Here is a 21,400-nt window from a genome sequence, read left to right on the forward strand (position 1 = left end):
TCATAAGAACCATTGTTTTGAAATTTATTCATCCTTTATGGTATTTTTAAACAATCGTATTAGTTATGGTAAATCTTACATGGGTATAAGAGTGCATCTTTAAAAAGGGTATGTTTGACGGCAAATCTTTTTTCAAGTTATTATTTTTATTACCAAAATTTACCCTTTGTGACCCAAAACCATAGATTCTGTGCTTCAAAACATCAGAAATTACAGCATTAGAATCTTTGACATTATCTAAAGCCTAAAATACTTCGGTGTCCTACTTATGGTGAAACCAAGCATAAATGTATAATGAAACTATGTACAATCCTCCAATGTATATCAGTGTCATGGCAAAGGGTTACTTTATTTAATGGAGCGATATCTTGGTAAATCATCGTCAGGGTGCATGTAATGTAAATTCATGCATATAATTATGTATGATTATTAAAATAATAAATATTAATAACCAGTTCTCTACATTATAATAGCAGGGTTGCAGACCCTTTAATGCTAAGAATTATCAGCCTCGACTATAGGCATATAAATTACCCATTTTTAACTTTCAAAAATCCATTGTTCGAGTGCTCTACACTTATTCGAAAAATCATGTAATGTTTGTTCGAGATTTTCTCAGTTTGTTCAGGCGCGTAGGAGCTGGTACCACAGGGGCCGTGGCCGCGGTCCCAATATTCTAGCTAGTAACGACAATTGGGCCGCAAAATTTGATACCAGTTTTTTTTTAAATTGTATTTCAAATGAAGCTACGCGCATATAGATTAATACATGTCTGACACGATATTGAATATACAGGTCACCATGGCATGATTACTCTAATTGATTAAAATGAATTTAATGTGTGTGATTTATTAATTTGTGACTGTTTGTATTTGGTACAGAAATAGAAAATACTAGTATTAAATGTGTGCTTACAAACGTGTCCATAACATGTGTATTACTGTTTTATTATATTACCAATTTTTTCTCAGTGAATAAATGTTACCAAACGATATTAGTTTTAGATCTAACAACTATTTGAAACGTAAAAAGGTTTAGAGAAAAAAACATGAAAACAAAACCTGAACTCAGTGGAAATCGAGTCTTTCAATGCTTACAATTGAAAAAAATCTCGACCGGAGGGGACACCCGGGCGTGACACGAGCCCAACCCTTCCGTGGACCAAATGTTATTTGGAGTCCTTTGCGCCTGATGTGTTCGTTTCGAAAGATACCCCGCTTGGTATCTTCCAAACTGTAAACTTCATTTCTATTTTTGTTCCTAGATATGATCGTAAGAAGAACACATGGATTGATTTGTTCGGCCCCTACTCACCCCCCCCCCCACCTCGCCCTTCCATCCGGACTCGTCAGTTAATTTCCACCATGCGGAGCCATTCATGTATCTTAGTTCTGGTCCATAAACGAAATTCAATCCACCAGTGTTAAGCAATGTTGAGGCTCTTTGCTACTTGAAATATTTTTTGTCTTCGGCGAGTAGGCTCTGGCTGCCTTCAAATGGATGGAACTTGAAAAGGGTGTTTAAATGTATTTGTGAAATGCTTTTATTATGTTGTTGTTGCTATTCATTGAATATATGATCAGACCATACTTTTTGCATTTTTGATGCATGAAAAATGCCTAATTTAGCGACGCCGACGGGTATCAATCCAGCGAATTCGTACGGTACTACAGAACAGAAATGTTGTCGGTGCGTTTATAGGTCAAGCTGGTAAATTTTTTCTCACTGTTTCTTTTCTAAAAAAATGCATATTGTAACTCTTATATGGAAGTAAAACAGATAGTCATACTAACTGCCCTTAATTTCAATGGCTATTTCAGCGTGTGATAACGACTGCGTTGAAAAAACTGAATCACCCGGTGTGTTACATGGGACTAATACTGTAATATAATGCGAACAACGCATCATCTTGTGGAACTAAAATGACTCCTTTGCACTTTAAGGATGTGACACAAATATCTGTTTGCATATACATCAAGGATAATGTCAGCAAGTCAGTAAAGTTTTCAGAAGTATTTTATTGGTCCGATTGTAATACTGTAATAGTTAAGTGTCAATTAACAGAAACTTCAGATGGATGGATATATTTATATAGCTGATCATTACAAGACAGGTATTAAATACGAATATATCCATTTTAAGTAATCAGTATAATGTAGACAAATGGATACAAATACATGTCAAAAGAACCTCGGATACATAACATGCTCGGATATGTGAAATAAGTACATAATTATCAATAGCCGGAAAGTAGATAGTTTTTAGCTCCAAAGAGCAGAATTCATACTTCTATTTATATGATAAAATATGTTGAAAGTCCACTTTACACAACAATCACTATTAAAGCTACTAAACTTGATTGTCAGACTTTCCCCTGTTAGTTAAAATAACTTACAAGGCATATCTTATTTCAACATTGAACCTTGATCTTGCCAAGGTCAACAAGAGAATTCCAGCGCTCGTCTGTTTTTTTCTCCTTCGAAAATGAGGCATAACTCAATACAAACTAAAGCGAGAGTTATGCCCCTTGATGTACACATGCATATTGTCCCTGGCAGCATCTTAACCAAATTTTATTTAAATATGAAGTGATTTAGTTACTGTCCTAGGTAAAAGACTGCATGATGCCCACAGGCCCACAGCCCTGACAGGTGCCAAGGCATATCACAATACCAAGACACTTTTTTCTGAAAAATTTTCTTTTACAAAAATTAATGCATATCAAATTTCAGTAATAAACAAATCTTCATTCATTGGCTCTAGATACAATTCAACCAAACAAATACTTAACCTTTTGATAGCAAACAGAAGAAAGTTAATACATTTTTGTTTGACATGTTCATACATGATGATATTTCATTTGCATTTCATCAATTTATCCAACAACACGAAAAACATCACATCACTGAGAAGTGACAGAAGCATTCAATGCAAAACAATACCATACACCATTATTTACCATGGAACAAAAAACAAAACAATTGAATACACTGCAGTGTAAATGACCACAAACATCATGGACAATTCTAGCAAAATCACCTCCAAGGTAGACAAGTTATTACCATATTCAATTTCAAATTTTTAATTGTTAAAAAAGAAATAAAAATAGAACAATATCCAAAGAAAATGTCAATCACTGATGGTATTCAGATATAAAGCTTAAATCAAAATGCAATCTAGCCTATTCTATAATTTAAAGTATCTATTTGTTTAATTGTTTGCTTTTTGATGAGCCTATTGCAAGGCCAGTTGCCTTGTTCTAATGTACCATTTTACCATTGTCCTTGATCGCCTGGCAAGAATTGGATACTTCTTTATAAGTTCAAGACATTCTAACTTATTTTTGGTGGAGTATTAAGCTTAAAACACTTTTTAAGGCCATTTTCTACCACGTCTTCTTCAGCCTAGCTCCAAGGTGTTCTGACTGTGGCTGTTCGTTTTTCCTAAAACACAGAAATACAGGCTATTTTATAGACAAAAAAAATCACTATATTTTCATCTATTTTTAGCACTAAAATATGAAAGTGTGTTCTTGATAGTCCTCTATAGGACAAATAACCATAAAACATATAATCCTATATTAAAACATGTTTTATCAATTGAAGTTGTCTAGGAATTAGCAACAGTGCCTCTGCAAGTCAATATATAAATATGACCTGTATTCAAGATGATGTGTTTTCACTGATAACCTTTATATTATTTGATTTCTGAATTTGTACAATAAAATGGGCACGGTAAGCAAACTCATTTTTCTGTAGCACTGACCCGAGCAACATGTCTTACAGTGCTATATAATATACATTGTTGTCCATGTTAAACATGTTTGACTTCAGGATTTTATTTGATATGTAGAAATTCAATTCAAGGCCTTTCTGTTAAATACAATTAGATATTTTCACTGTAACTTTTTACACTGATCAGTAACATGACACACATTCTGGCTAATTCAAACACTGAATAGTTTTTTTTAAGATTACAAGTATGGTTGTTACACAAAATTAATTGTACACTAAGGAAGACAACAGAAATGCCTGATCACAAAAGTGCACTTACTCCTTTACAGAAACAACACTTTTTAAATCAAATTTGCTTTAAGAATAGAAATTTCTAATTGTTACAAATTTCAATATGATTCTTACATGGTTTGTGCCAATCCCAGCATTTACGACTGCTTCGAGTTGACCTATGGAGACAAAAACATATTATATACGCAAATAGGTCTGCTATGTTTCTTAACGCTAACAATTAATGCTATTTATAATAATGAAACAGGTGTCTCTCGACAAGTATTATTTGAATGAAATTGATGTACATTAACAAAACCTCTTTCTGAGGACTTTTCTAAAAATATCACCTCCAATGGAGGCCAGTTACTTTTATTAGACACCATGCCTGTATTGAGATCTCAGGTACTTCAAATTTCTTTGATGCCTATTATTTAAAATGCAGTACTGGTTATGAAATATTGGAGGTGTAGTGTTTTTAATACAGGAGATAATTTATCTCAAACACACACACACCAACTTTGATTTAGGGAGACAATTTATCTCTACACAAATAGGCTAAAAGAGACATGTTGCAACAAAATGACATAGTATTTTGTCATTTGAACCTCTGGTATTTTGATTTTGTTCTGTGGTAAGCATAATACTGAAAATAAGTATTCAGCTTTACTGATTGTAAGCACATACAGGTACATATATTAAACATTTCGGTTAATGATAATGCTATTTACATACAATGATGTACAACCAAGATTGTGAAATGACCTTCAACCTACGACTAGAATGATGTCAAACTGATTTTAATATCTCTGGTGGTTTGAATTTCTTATTTGTTCAGCAAATTTCTACATGTAGTCATCACCTCAAAAGACAATGAATTCGGTCAAACACCCATTGATGTCAAAATGAAGACACTTCATTCCAATCACTTTGAACCCATTATGAAACTACATTCCAAGACTAATTCTTTTATAACAAGGGCAAATCTATACATGAAAACATCAAATATTAGGCACCCGTTCATCTTATATTATAAAAACGATAAGTGTACCTATTTCAGTCCCTGGTTGATCAACGGAGGCATCCACATTATCAGCATCCACATCATCAGCATCCACATCATCAGTATCATCAGTATTCACATCATGGCACTGTCCAGCTGCAATACAAAAACATCACATCACTGAAAAGTGACAGAAGCATCAAAAACAGAGCAAGATTATACATTATGGTATTTACCATAGAAGAAAAACTACTGAATACAGTGCAGTGTGAATGACCTCCAACTGAGGACAATTTTAGCACAAACACCTCCAATTGAGGACAAGTTATTACCCTTGGACAACACATAAAAATATTTCATAAATATCTCTTGTTTCAAATATCATCCTACTCTAGGCACTTCAAACAATTTAGTCTTTAAGACAGGAGGCACGTTTAAAGAAAGTATTTTAAAGAAAACCCACTGACAACCAATATAAAAAAACTTCTGCAACTTCTAGTTAAGAAACAAGAGCTGTTATAAGACAGCGCGCTTGACTACGCCGCTTCGACTTAGAAGTGAAAACAATAACAATGTTATATGTGCCTGTCAAACACAATAAAACAATCAAATTAAAAAAGTGAACAAGAAGCGGGATGTGACAAAACCAGGTTTTTAATGATTGGCAGAAGAGATTCAGTTTCAACTGCTTTCTTCTATCTTTAGTAGCAGTGACCTTGATGCCATGGGCCCCAAACACAATCCCATGGAAGTCCTCCATAAACTCTTCCTACATATTAAGTTTGGTCACAGTATGTCAAACATAATTGAAACAGTAATCTATTTTTAGTAACAGTGACTTTGACCCAAGAGGGCCGAAAGGCAATCCATCAAAGCTCTGCATATTGTCCTATATTCCAAGTTTGGTCACACTATGTCAACCCTTACTTGAGATATTCAGTACCGGTACTTAGCATATTTCTATTTTTAGTAGCAGTGACCTTGATTTCATGGGCCCCAAACACAATCCAATGGAAGTCCTCCATAAACTCTTCCTACATATTAAGTTTGGTCAAAGTATGTCAACCATAACTGAAACAGTAATCTATTTTTAGTAACAGTGACTTTGACCCAAGGGGGCCGAAAGGCAATCCATGAAAGCTCTGCATAAACTTGTCCTATATACCAAGTTTGGTCACACTATGTTAACCCTTACTTGAGATATTCAGTACTAAGCATATTTTTATTTTTAGTAGCAGTGACCTTGATTCGATTGGCCCCAAACACAATCCAATGGAAGTCCTCTATAAATTCTGTTACTACATTTTCCTGTGCTACAGAAGTTCATTACTTTTATTTGGATTGGTTTTTCTTACTGCTTAAAGACCGACTGAATTAGTTTCAGTAAGTTATCTGTCCTCTGACGGTACCTTCACCATTTTTACTTTCCTGGGCTCTGTTAAGGTAGTGCGTGGATTCCCTGTGGGCCACTCACATTTTTTCATATAGGTTTTCCAATTTAAAAACTTGATTATTGTACCTGAGATGTTCAATTTCTCTTATTTTTGATAGTTAGAAATAAATAACTTGGAGTTTATTTTTTTATACTGTGTTTGTCAATTTTTGACACTCGACAGAATTGTTTCAAACTTACAGCCTAAAGTTGCATTATGGCTTGCCTGAGCAGCTAGGTATATCTAAGGCATCTACTAGTTTCATAGTTATTTTGGTTTTTACAGTGTTATTTCCATTTGAATTTAATTAATGAACTTGAATTCTTGAATAGATTGTATAAAAAAATGCAAACATCTCAGTTGTTCTTCACACCCAACCTCCCTGCCTTTGCCCTGTGTCGAACCTGAGGGTTCTTGTAACCGCCCGTGCGGCTTACTACCACTTGTTGAGGTTCGGTTACACAGTAATCTATTTTTAGTAACAGTGACATTGACGCTAGGGGGGCGAAGTCAATCCATGAAAGCTCTGCATAAACTTGTCCTATATACCAAGTTTGGTCACACTATGTCAACCTTTACTTGAGTTATTCAGTATAAGCATATTTCTATTTTTAGCAACAGTGACATTGACCTAGACCATAACTCTAGGGGCCCAAAACACAATCTCAGAAAAGGTCTCTATAAACTCTTCCTATATACCAAGTTTGGTCTATTTATTTCAAACCTAGCTAAAATTATTCCATTCATAAGGTGACTTTGACGCTGCCTCCCACCAGCCGCCCGAACAATGACGCAAGTCGACATTCAAATAACTGGTTTTCCCTTGATGAAAATGTGGTTAAGAATATATATAAAAATGTGCCTTTCAAAGGATATAAAAAGAAAAATTGAAAAACAAAATCATTCCCATAATTTGTATTAAGATGGTCGTCAATAATTATGCAAAGTATTAAGGGCATTGAATGAAGGGTATAGACATTTTTTTTATTAAAATCCCAACTTGCCCTACAACTTTAACCTGCCCTATAACTTTAACCTGCCCTAAAACTTTAACCTAAGTCAATTAGGGGCCATAACTTGTATAAAGGATAATATGGAGTTATGTAACCTCATTGTGTGATGGTCCTAAACAATTGTGTGAAGTATTAAGTCAATTGAATGAAGGGTATTGGACTAATAAGTGAAAATCCCAACTTGCCCTAAAACTTTAACCTGCCCTAAAAGTTTAACCCAAGTCAATCAGGGGCCATAACTTGTATTAAGGATAATATGGAGTTATGTAACCTCAAAGGAGTGATGGTCCTGAACAACTGTGTGAAGTATTAAGTCAATTGAACAAAGGGTATAGAAGTTATTAATAAATATCCCAACCTGTCCTAAATCTTTAACCGAAGTTCAATAGTCAATCACGGGTCATAATTTGTAAAAAGGATAATATGGAGTTATCTAACCTCATTGTTTGATGGTCATGAACAACTATGTTAAGTAATAAGTTAATTGAATGAATGTATTGGACTTCTAAGTGAAAATCCCAACTTGCACTAAATTGCAATTTCTAACCGGACGCTGACACTGGGGTGAGTAGTATAGCCCTCCTAATTCTTCGAATAATCGAGCTAAAAACTATATTCCAAGGCTTATCATAAATCAATTTTTTTTTGCAATTTTGCTCAAATATCAGGCACAAATTCATCTCATATTATAAGAAAGATAAATGTACATATTTCAGTCCCTGGTTGATCAACGGAGGCATCCACATCATCAGCATCCACATCATCAGCATCCACATCATCAGTATCATCAGTATTCACATCATGGCACTGTCCAGCTGCAATACAAAAACATCACATCACTGAAAAGTGACAGAAGCATTAAAAACAGAACAAGATTATACATTATGGTATTTACCATAGAAGAAAAACTACTGAATACAGTGCAGTGTGAATGACCTCCAACTGAGGACAATTCTAGCACAAACACCTCCAATTGAGGACAAATTAATACCTTTGGACAACACATAAAACTATTTCGTATAAGTCTCTAGTATCTAATTCCTTTAACTCTAGGCACTTCAAACAGTTCTGTCTCATAAGATAGGAGGGACCTCTACTGAAAGTATTTGATAGAAACCCCACTGAAGACCAATATCAAAACACTGCAACTTCTAGTTAAGAAAACACTATATTCCTCTAGGCTTATACTAGAACAAAAAATAATTGCAATTTTACTCCAATAACAGGCACCCATTCATCTTATATTATAAGAAAGATTAAAGTACCTATTTCAGTCCGGAGGCATCCACATTATCATCATCCACATCAGCAGCCATTATCATCATCCACATCAGCAGCATCCACATCATCAGTATCAACAGTATTCACATCATGGCAATGTTCAGCTGCAATACAAAAACATCACATCACTGAAAAGTGACAGAAGCATCAAAAACAGAACAAGACTATACATTATGGTATTTACCATAGAAGAAAAACTACTGAATACAGTGCAGTGTAAATGACCTCCAACTGAGGACAATTCTAGCACATACACCTCCAATTGAGGACAAGTTATTACCCTTGAACAACACATATAAAACTATTTCTTAAATATCTCTGGTATAAAATTTCATTTAAGCTAGGCACTTCAACCAGTTTTGTCTCCTAAAATTTGAGGCACGTTTACTGGAAGATTTTTATAGCACATCCACTGACAACCAATATTATAACACTTTGCAACTCCTAGTTAAGAAAAACACACCATATTTCAAGCGTATCATAGACAACAAAAATCTTCAATCACTTATGCTTTCTCAAACCAGGGGACAATTCAATACAATTTAACAGAGCAACCTTGGAGCTTACCAATTGCACTGACGGCAAATAAAAACTTTCTAGTAATTTTAATTGAAGACAAAACATTTAAAATAAAGGTTGGGGCATGATGGGGAACAAGCATGCAAAGTTTCAAAGCCAGATGTCAATGGACTTTGAAAATATTTGAGGTGGTACGTAAACTTTAACATAAATTCTAAGAAGAAAAAGGGGCATACTTTTCTCAAAATGCTTGATAAAGTTACCTCTTCCTGTGTACAGGTTGGGGGAATGATGGTGAACAAGCGTGCAAAGTTTCGAAGCCATATGTCAATGGACTTTGAAAATATTTGAGGTGGTACACAAACTTTAATATAAGTGGTTACGCCGACGCTGCTGCCGACGCTCGGGTGACTAGGATAGCTCTCCTTATTCTTTGAATAGTCAAGCTAAAAAATCATTGGTTAACACCTTATGCTGGGGCCTGAACTATAACTTTCTGCCAACAAAGTTATGTCCTGTTATACATGTATGTAAAATAGGTGAGTATGTATTTTCCCCAATTCTGCGACAATATTATCCTTTAGATTGTCCTATTTATGAAAAAACATTTGATAGAAATCAGGTAAGAATTGGTCAAGAAAAAAACTTTGTCTGCAATAAAATAATTAATTATGCCTCCACTAGAATATGTGAATGCAAATGTTTATATGCATTATTTTTTTTTAATTCTGCTTCCTTGTTTTAAACAGTATTCTATTTTACAATCAATTATTGGTTACAATCAATTGATTAGATATTGGCTGTAATTGGAAAGCTGTTGCTATTTATATACTGTTTAACTGTTATATATAACAGTAAGTTGATTTTTTTGTATTTTATCGGATATACATGGTAAAGACTGATTTAGACTCTTAGATTGTTTTTTAAAAGAAATAAAAAATATACATTATATCATATCTTGCTTTCAACCGGCTAGTGGTAACATTCAATCGTATTTGGAGTTTTTTTATAAAGATGAAATTAAACAAAATGTACGCTGTTAAATATGATATTGTTTTGGACTTCTGCTGCATTAACAATAAATCTGACTGCAAAACAACCATGTATCTTAAAGATAAGTGTTTAACATCACATCAGTTCACATACAACTTCTGACCATAAGCGACAGTAAATTTTAGACATTTAGATCTATATTATTATTGATTTTGATTGTTTTAATTCTTAATGACCACACTTGACTTAAACATTAACATTAGAAAGTTAAGGTTAGTCACTGTACCCTAAACAGAATAATTTTGCATTCACAGTCACCTTAACATAAAAAAAACATAATCGGGTCACGATTCTTTGTCGGTAGGGTTTGGTTGTCTTGAAAACCTATTCAAATCATATTGTAGTTTATTTTTCAGAGGGCTACAAGTTTGCTAACAGAAGTCGTACCAACACAAACTCGCACCAATACCAGTCGTGCAATATACGGACAGGTCGCCCCACATATGTATTATATAGGCGGTATGGGTAGATTCATATAAGTAGCTTGTCATATAGACTTTATATTAATTTACCATCATAAATTCTTAATCAATAAAATACCTTTAAAAAGATATCCAATAAATATTGTAAAATTTGACAGTAATAATATGTACTACCGTATATAATCCATATGCGGGGCGACTTCTCTATATATATGGTGAGACTTCATAGTAGTACTAGTTTGTGTTGATACGACGGCTCTTTTAATCACGTGTTTGATGAAGTTCATGCATGGTTGTAAGTTACAAGCATGATTGTATGCTAGTCTAAAAAAATAGACGTGTTATACAGGATTCTTCCAATACCTAACGTCTAAATGGGTTTGTGCAAAAACAGGGGGTTTTTGAAACGTATTGAAATTTTATTTCGAGAAGAATTTTATGTTTGAAATAGGTAATAAAGGTTTATATTCATATTTTACCATGTAAGTGCAAATATATTTTGCACAAAAAAAACCATTAAATTGCAATAAACAAAACTTGACTAACACAGACTACAATTATGCCAAGCTTAACAACAATGCATTGTTAAATTAAACCACAAAGGTGACACTTGAATTATTTTTAGACAATACCTTTCTCTTATTACACTTAATGCACCAGTCAATTGTAACCTCAGCCCCCCAGGTCTGGGGGTATACCGGGGATAGCCGGGGAAAAGGGATGGTTTTTTATTTTCCAGGTGCCCCCGCAGGGCCGGGTGATCGCGATGGTTTAGTCATAACGCCAAATTTAGCGGAGATTGGGCCATATATAGAGTCTCTGGGGTGCGGGGGCATTTGGCCGGCGTTTAACAATCAGTTCGTCCCCGCAAGGCGGAGATTTTACCCGGGGTTTGCTGGAATGAAAGTCAAAGTCCCGGCTATTCCCTTGGACCGGGGGGGGGGGGACCGTGGTTACAATTGGCTGGTGCATAAGTGTTTCATGAAACCAGTCATCGATATAATAATTCTTAAAATTAGCATAAAAAAATGAAATAAATTTCTATTTCAAAGAAAAGTATATAGTTTCTTATATAAACAGCTAATGGGCACATCATAATTGTAGAAAACATCACAGTATCTTCATTTTAATGAAATTTTCCGTTTCCGGGTCAGACATCGCGAAAACATATGACACTCTCAAAAATCAATCGAAGTAAACAACGTCTGGTCATGACCGTATCATACTGATAAGATAACACCTATAAACATATATTTTACGATAAAATATTGTTATAAAGTAAATTAACAAACGAAAAAAGATGTTTCACTCACTTGATTATGCGCGTAACACCGTCAATCGAGACCACTGGAGTGTGACCAAAAAAGAGGCAAAAATAAATTTACGGACGGTCACGCACTTCCCATACACTTGACCCTTCTGACCTCCAACTGAGGACAGTCCATTTTTATGATTTTATTTTTCGTTTCAAGTCATAAAATGAACTTTAAGACTACCTTAAAAAAAATGCCAAATGAGACCGTCCTCAGTTGGCGGTAATGGTCTCAATCGTTGCTGTTATTTCTAAGGATTGTCCTCAGTTGGCGGTGTGTGCAAACCCACACACTCACTCGCTCACTCACTCACTCACTCACTCACTTACTCACCGAGAACTCATAGTAATATTTGTTTACTTTTAGGGCACTTAAAAGTGGTTTCATTATGGTACATTAAATTTTTGTTCTTTATAGATCATATATATTATAATATATATATATATATATATTTATGAAATTAAAAAAAAAATAGATTGAGCTATTTATTTCAAACATTCACATTTTGATAGTATTTGAAAGATGCCACAGTGTGTTTTTAATAAAAAAAAATGTTGTTCTGGGCCCCGTTTTACTAACAGTTCGTAAGTTTTGCGTAAGTTTTTACGTACATTTTCAACTTACGTAAATAATACGAATTGCGTACGTGCGTTTTACTAAAATTTCGTAAGTGTAAATATTTGCGTAGGAATAAATAATGCGTAACTCTCCGATTGGAGGTAGAAATCTCTCTTGGCGCGCACCTGTCAAAAAGATATGGCGATGCCGCAAAAGTTTAAAAGGAAAGAGAATTGGTCCAGAGCAGAGCATGAAATGCTGAGGTATTCATTCCTTGATGAAAGCCATGCCATTGAAAGCAAGTCCAACCATTACTCATGTCGATGAAGAAAAATCGTGGAAGAGGAATGAAAAGAGGTGGGGTATTTTTATGCCCCCTTTTGAAAAAAGTGGGGTATATTGTTTTGCACATGTCGGTCGGTCTGTCTGTCTGTCTGTCTGTCTGTCGGTCGGTCGGAATACCAAATGGTTTCCGATCAATAACTTGAGAACGCTTTGACCGAGGGACCTCATACTTGGTATGTGTATTGGTCATCACCAGCAGATGAACCCTATTGATTTTGAGGTCAGTGGGTCAAAGGTCAAGGTCAGTGTGACCTTTACATGAAAAACGGTTTCCGATCAATAACTTGAGAACGCTTTGACCCAGGAACCTCATACTTGGTAGGTGTATTGGTCATGACCAGCAGATGAACCCTATTGATTTTGAGGTCAGTGGGTCAAAGGTCAAGGTCAGTGTGACCTTACATGAAAAACGGTTTCCGATCAATAACTTGAGAACGCTTTGACCCAGGAACCTCATACTTGGTAGGTGTATTGGTCATGACCAGCAGATGAACCCTATTGATTTTGAGGTCAGTGGGTCAAAGGTCAAGGTCAGTGTGACCTTTACATGAAAAACGGTTTCCGATCAATAACTTGAGAACGCTTTGACCCAGGAACCTCATACTTGGTAGGTGTATTGGTCATGACCAGCAGATGAACCCTATTGATTTTGAGGTCAGTGGGTCAAAGGTCAAGGTCAGTGTGACCTTAACATGAAAAACGGTTTCCGATCAATAACTTGAGAACGCTTTGACCCAGGGACCTCATACTAGGTAGGCTTATTGGTCATGACCAGCAGATGAACCCTATTGATTTTGAGGTCAGTGGGTCAAAGGTCAAGGTCAGTGTGACTGTAAGCTGAAAAAAGGTTTTCTGATTGTCCATATTTTATTTAAGTGTCCAAATCCTACTAACAATTTTTTATTTAAGTGTCCAAATCCTACTAACAATTTGGCTCCCAAGGGGGCATAAATGTTTCACTAACATCTCTTGTTTTAAATATTGTTTTGGAACTTTGACTATGACGGATGACGACAATCAGCTACTATGTTACAGTTTTATACTGATTTTTTATATAAGTATAGTTGTTTTATTCAAATATTGTAACGATTTGTTTCACAAAGGTATCCATATATGTTAATTTGTAAGTTACACATGTATTTGTATAGCTAAAGAACTTCAGCGAACACGTTATATATTACATTTTTGGACGTGTGTTGTAAACATCAAACAAATAAATATCAACACTAAAGTTATGGAAGCCAGAACTAGTATTTTAAGTGTCAGCCGTCGGGCACACACTCTTTCTTTCACAATTTATTGTTAGTATGTTTTGATCATAGCAGCCGCCGTCCCTGATATCCTCTAAGAAGCTTTAGTAATAAAATTTAAAGAAAAAAATATTTGACTTTCAGACTGAATGCCCAGGGTGTGTGCATTAGAACTCTTGATGAGTTTAATAAGAAATTAACCAACATCAAGATAGCGTGAAGAGGAGGCGTCAGATGGCAGCGCTGACAGGTGGTGTGACTCCGTATCTGTTCTGATACATAGAAGGGCCACTTCTGGCCTATATATCTACGGGGTGACTCCTCCAAAGTTCAATGAGCCGGAGGAGAAGGTAAATTATTACTTATTTGCAACTTATCTTTCATCTTTAATTATTTTAGGAATCTTACAATTATAGTTAAAATCACATTAAAATTATTGTTTTGTTAATACATATTTAAAGCTGCGCTCTCACAGATTGAGCGTTTTGACAACTTTTCTATTTTATTGTCTTGAAACGAGCCAATTTTTGCGAAAATCCTTATAAACCAGTTATATAAGACAGCTGACAAAATATTAGATCTCAGATTTTAATAAATAAGTTCCAAAATTGATGTTTTATGCATTTTTCATTAACTGTTACTAACGGTCTAAGCCATAAAATATTAATTTTCGGAAAAATGAAAATCTACGATCTGATTTTTTTGTCAGCAATCTTCTATCATTGGTTTACATATATCTATGCAAAACATTGCCCTTTCCAAGACAAAAAATAAAAAAAAGTTGCAAAAATGGTAAATCTGTGAGAGTGCAGCTTTAAAATTCCATTACAAGATGCTTTTTTGGAAATTTGGTAAAATTGTTTTACAGATGATTCAGCTGATTGGTGATTAAGCCATAGTTTTTTTTCTGGGGTTGACACCTTTACTTAAAATAGTAAGATTTCTTACCCGCCTCAAATGAATATCATGGATGTATCGGTCAATATTTTTTTAATAAAGGTGTTATTAAAGTTGAATAAAAATGAGCATATAATGATGTTATTCTAAAAGAATCGGTGATTATCAGGTCATTTATATGTATCTTTTTTATTTTAAATAATACTAATGTATTTATATGTGAATATATTTTACTGCAGAAACAAGTCCATCATCTTTGGTGCTGCACCATACTGCCAAAACAGCTACATGTTCATCGTTTGCAGTTATGTCAATTTACCTCCAACATAGTGTTTCCTGCAATGTCCCAGGGGTCTGCCATGATTCCAAAAAGGTAGAACACAAAATATGACTAAGTAAACATACAAACTTGAGACAGACTGTGTTATGGCAGTGTCTTCATGCCAAAAGAGTCATGCAAATGATACAAAAGGTTAAACAGTTACTATCAAAACCCCAAAACTGTGAAAAATATATATTAAAATGAAACTTTAAGCCACACCAAAGTGGTCACTGGAGCAAGTACTCAGATTTTTGTACATGCTATTAAGATATTTATGCATAAAATTATAGGTCAGACAGTACCTTTCTGTCTAAATATTTTTACATTTGAAATTCTTTTTTTAAAGACTAAGTAAGACTTTGAAAAAAGTACTTATATAAATGTGTGTATTTTAATATTTCAGTACAACACCAACTGCAGCAAAAGTGACAAGAGTTTCCAAGATTCCATCTACAAGCAACTTGAAAAGACTTCTTAAATGCCAGAGTGAGCTCTATGAGCAAATATTACATCAACAAAAACTGACAATTGACTGTCTCCTTTATTACAATTTATTTCATGAATGATAACCTAAATAAAATGTGACTCAGCAACTGTTTTAAATCAACAAACATTCTAACATAAACCTTTGAAGTCTTATAGTAGAATCATATACCTGGAAGTCTTTGATTATTTTATCTACTTAAAAAACTCACAATCCACTTAAATATTGCTGACACTTGAAGCTTTGCATATTTTACGAGCTTGTATTCACTATTGCATTTAATAAATCTTTATTTACCTGTCAACCTATTCATATTCAAGTAATCTAATATTAAAATACATATGGAAAAGCACTTTCATTTAAAGTGACATCTATCAAACATTGTAATCACAAAAAAGGGGCTCATAATCATACATTTTATGATATGGTATTTTTTTACCAATAGCTGAATGTGTAAATTGGTTATTGTTTAGAGAGATAATATGTCAATTTATTTGTTTTGTAAATGTGTTTTTAAATTGTTATTTATACTGTCAACACTATTTTAACATATTTATGATTGTCAGCCTTCATGTACTGTTTTGTTCATTGCTATAATCATCTTCTCCATAAGTAATGTCAGTGGAAAAGCAAGTTATGTGAAAGTTTGTAAAACAACAGTTTCAAGCGTTGACACATCCAAGGTGAAGGTCAGATCTGAGAAAGGGAGGCTATCATGAAAGAACTTAATTCATGCTATAGAAACGAGCTATAGAAATGAGCTATTGAAACGCTTACTGTACCATCAGATTTTATCTCATCAAATATAAACATTTTTTACCTTTGTCATCACTGGAGTGGCATGAATTCGCATGGTTTTTGGTTTAATGTCGTCTTCAATGAGGTCGTGCAAATCAATCATTGGCTGCCTGGATAATCTGTACTTTAGTTTTACCTCACTATCGTTCAAATTATTAACAAATCTACTCTATCGCGAAAGTTACGGGGTTGACGACGTCGGGGATCTCATCCGTCGGCCATATTTACGCTTTTCATAACAAACTTACGGATGCTTTTTTTTAACGTAGTTTGACGCAAAAACTTACGTGCATACGTACGTACGAACTATTTAGTAAAACGCAGTTACGCTAAAAAATTGTGCGTACGCAAAAACTTACGGAAATATTGGAGTTACGCTTACGTAAGTCCGTTAGTAAAACGGGGCCCTGGGGGTATAGAAATCAACACAACCTGAAAAATGCGTAGCATGGGTATGCTTTTAAATGCTTGGAAACGAACATCGAAAAATAGCCAATTTGTATTGAGAATCCTTGCATAACGAGAGTATTTAACATTGCTAAATGTGTAGCCCAGAGTGCAGACGGAGCACGTGGTTTATTGGTAGCTTATCGCAAATCAGTTGGTGTTGTGTTCAATACAATGCATTTAAGAAGTGGGAGGCTAGTACTGCTAGGCTGGTTATAGCTTACAGATTTCCAATGTGGGGTACCAGATAATATATATTCGTATAAAGAAGCTGTAAAAACAAGGGCTTTGCGCTTCATTTTTTTTGGTGTTGGTAAATAAAACTAAATATATACCAAATAATGCATTGCATGGGCAATTATCCTAGAACCTCTTATATGTAAAACAATGGAAATCGCTTGGGCAATAACGGTATAGATTTATGAAAATGAATACGAATAGAGTTGATTATGAACTATTAAATTATGTTTGTAGACGAATTGGCAATATATGTATGCTAAGACAATGACAGAAATGAATTTAAATGATAAATTGTATGCTTTTAGAAATAAAAAAAATATTGCATGTCTAAACAATATATTGATATTCGCAGACGTGCATGGATTAACAATGTACATTGTATTTTGGTTCTTCTTGAGTTGGTAGGACATAAATATAAACATTTTAAATTTCAACATGAGTTAGAAAATTATATAACAAAGTACATTACAGCTAAGCACTTAACATCATACGCCAAACTTAGATTTGACCTTGCCCCCTTAAGATAAGAGAAGACAAGATATGCAAATCCAGCCGAGTCGAAAGTATGCCCTATTTGTAAGTTTCCTGTTGTAACACTACAACATGTATTGTTTCATGATCACTTATACCAGGCCTAAAAACATTAACTGTTTTCCGCTACAATTGAACAGTATAGCTCATTAAGTCTACATATAGTGATGATAATAAATTACTGTTTATTTTCAACAACAAATATATGATGAAAATAATTCCCAAACCTGTTCTGATATGCTAATGAAATTGTGTATACATGTGAACATAAGATGGGTGATTGAAAGTACAATTTTTTTATTTTGATAGTTGTTTAAAGCAATCATAAATAAGCATCATCTTATTTGATTTTTAAAACATCTATGTATCTGTCTACCAGAATAGCAATGTTAAGTTACAAAAAATATCAATTATAAATGATAAAATCACTAATACAGGGACAGCAATAATCATATTCCTACTGCCAACTCTATGTTAACATAACATCCGGGCGGATTCAGGATTTCGTGTTAGAGGGGGGTAACTTCGGAAGTGTAGCAAATAGCGTACGGTCTTTTCCCAAAGAAAACGAAAAACACATGGTTTTTATGGGTTAATTGGGGCTTGAAGTCCTCCCAAATGAAATATTGAGACATTTTAGTCCGGAATATAGCATTCAAGTGCATTATTTTCATATTGTTCCTCAGTTATTGATATAAAAAAATAATTACACTTTACTTTACACATTTTTAGAGGGGGTTGGGCGCCGGATGCGTCCGTCTCTTAACCCGCTAGTGAAATGAGCCCTATAAAATCAGATATGTAATACTACTAATAATAGTAACTCAGGTGCATTCCAGTGCATTCCCTTCAAATCGTTTATCGGATATTGACATAAAACTTAAACAAATTTTGAGAAAGTGCGCGCCGAGTACGCCCACCTCGAAATCCGTTAGTGAAAGCTGTAAAAAATACAATTCGCAAATCCATCAGCAAGGAATTTGTTAGGTGAAATATTGTTTACTCTTTATTTATTGGTTTTATGAACTGGATATATCGTTTATACAACATCTAAGATTTTAGCTAAATGGTGTATAAAATTTAACCACATCTCCTGTAACTCAATTTAAGTGACAAAATAACGAAGATTACCATGATAAGTTTTAAAATGATTTTTCTTTAATAGTCTCAACTACCTTTAAAATGATAACATTATACAGATCATATCAAAACAAAAAAGCTAGCTTGACCTGATCCTGTCATAAGGGAAATAAGCTTGTTCTAGAGATTGGGTTGAACGTCGGTGTCACTTAGACAATTGGAATTTAAACTGTATCAATTCCAATCTAATTGTTATAAGATACTATTATGTTGCATCTTGTATAATTGTATTTTCGACATTGCAAAACGTTTGTATTCATACCACCCTATAAATGTGATAAAGTGTATAGTTGAGGATCTGCATATTAGAAGTATTTTCTTCAGATGGAACGACAGAGAGCTATAACCGACTTTTAGTTAATTATATAATACTTTAAGAATGGCGTCAGCTGAAGAAATTAGCTATACAGAATAAGAGTGTTCACATGTAATTTTTTTATTAACATAACGTAATGTAGTTCATCAAAGACAGAGTACAATAAAAACAACAGACAATAAAAATTAATACAATATACTTACTCCTCAACTTCCATTCCTTAAACGAACTGCCTTTTGGCAATTGCGTTCATCAATCGATGAACGTAACATCTTCGGATATGTTCGGATCGCAATTCATCGCATTACAATATACATGAACACTATTGATCTTGTATTGTTTGTATTGTATCGGACTCCACACATTTTGACCAGCCCAATTGCGTTCATACCCCGATAATGACATCAACCCCGCAATTCATTCCTTAACTAATATATTGCACTTCTCCGTCAATGTGAGTTTGCATTGATAACATTGATGTTCAGCTTTCCCGCAATACGAGTTGTTGATTTTCACCGATATTCGCAGAGAATCAAACCGAGGTCTGCTTATGGCCACTTTCATGTCGTTTATCAAGCACTGCGTAGATCTGTAACAGAAATCAGCATCATGTTAAGCAAGCTAAATTATCGAAAAACAAACAAACAACATTCATTTTAAAAGGAAATTAAATTACGACGAAATATGATTATTTTGACAGGCCTTACAAACACATACTATGTATATGTTTTAATATGACGATAAGCTTCTTATGCTTAAGTCTAATAAATATTCTGTTCTGCTCTGTTCATAGTATCTCAAATATGAATGCAGTTGCCGTCCTTGAATGAAAATCAAGTGCGTTCCACATTATGTAGAAATAATGAGATTTAATATGATACAAAATTAGCTTACAACTTATTACATACACACCTTTTCAAAAAGTTTCTTGGATGCCGAGTGATGATTGTAGCAGCGAGTCGAGTTGAGGATTTGTTGTGTACGTCCGTGTAGTATGCACCTCTCCACAAAATCCAAACAGGCTTGGGATAGGTCCGGTAGTCTGAACTGATGAGCCCCACAAAATATACCTGATACGGTTTCTTCTGTGATACTGATAGAACCACAGTGGACGAACTGGACCAGGGAACGAAACGACTCGGGGTCGTACTCTTGACGGGTATGACGAGTCTATCCGAACACTGCCTGGCGATGCCGAATTTTGATTTGTCTTTACTCTTCTTGATTTTCTTACAGTTTACCTTTCCTTCCGCATCATTCATTGAGATGTGCTTCAGGATGAGATCATAGAAAATTCTGAAAAAAAAGATACACATTGTTTATAACACTCATTGCACTTCCACTCATTGCATTCAATGTATTGACTATATTCTAGTGTGATTGTGGTTTGTGTTCATAAAATGGTTCAAATATTTTTTGAGAGTTGTGAGATATCTTTTGATGTAAGTACAAACGACTGACTTTTTATTAGAGCGTTAGACGTATGTGTTTGGTGTATTTTTTATAATATATTATGATTTATTAATATTCATGTTTTCATATTTACCTGCTCCTCGTTGCAAGGATAGCTCTAACCGCATGGAACGGGACTTGACGTTCACCAACCACGAATGTGACGTCACACATATCAGGCATTTCTAGAATCACTTTCATGGTCTCGCATGCGTACTTTGAAAGTGCATCACCTCCTCTCCAGGATCACGTGCCGGAAGAAGGTTAACACTGCTGTCATCGACGGCACAATCGCTGGATTCATATGATGTCACAGAATCGACGTCGGAGATATCAGATGAACTGACTGACTGACTGACTGACTGACTCTCGCTTACTCAGTCACTCAGTCACTCAGTCACTCAGTCACTCACTCACTCACTCACTCACTCACTCACTCACTCACTCACTCAAACAGTAAAAATATCAATTTGATACTGTTCACTGTTTAGATCGGATCCAAATCACACATGGGCATACAATTTGGTTCGGTGTTTTTTTAAGTGTTATTAGATGACTTTTAATTCCAGTCTTAGATAA

At 34.6% G+C, this 21,400-nt stretch overlaps 1 long non-coding RNA gene across 2 annotated transcripts; it reads right to left on the reverse strand.

Moving 5' to 3' along the window:
• Positions 1 to 1,998: 1,998 nt before the first annotated feature.
• On the reverse strand, positions 1,999 to 12,144 carry LOC128205155 (uncharacterized). 2 transcript variants are annotated; one of them, XR_008256189.1, is made up of 6 exons: positions 12,042 to 12,144; positions 8,719 to 8,838; positions 8,161 to 8,268; positions 5,056 to 5,163; positions 4,140 to 4,183; positions 1,999 to 3,443 (listed from the first exon to the last, which is right to left on the reverse strand). It is a non-coding gene; the product is annotated as an uncharacterized LOC128205155 (long non-coding RNA). The 2 variants fall into 2 exon arrangements; XR_008256194.1 differs by lacking the exon at positions 5,056 to 5,163.
• Positions 12,145 to 21,400: the final 9,256 nt, after the last annotated feature.

This window comes from Mya arenaria, chromosome 1 (genome assembly GCF_026914265.1).
Source record: "Mya arenaria isolate MELC-2E11 chromosome 1, ASM2691426v1".
In the NCBI taxonomy this organism is placed as follows: Eukaryota; Metazoa; Mollusca; class Bivalvia; order Myida; family Myidae; genus Mya; species Mya arenaria.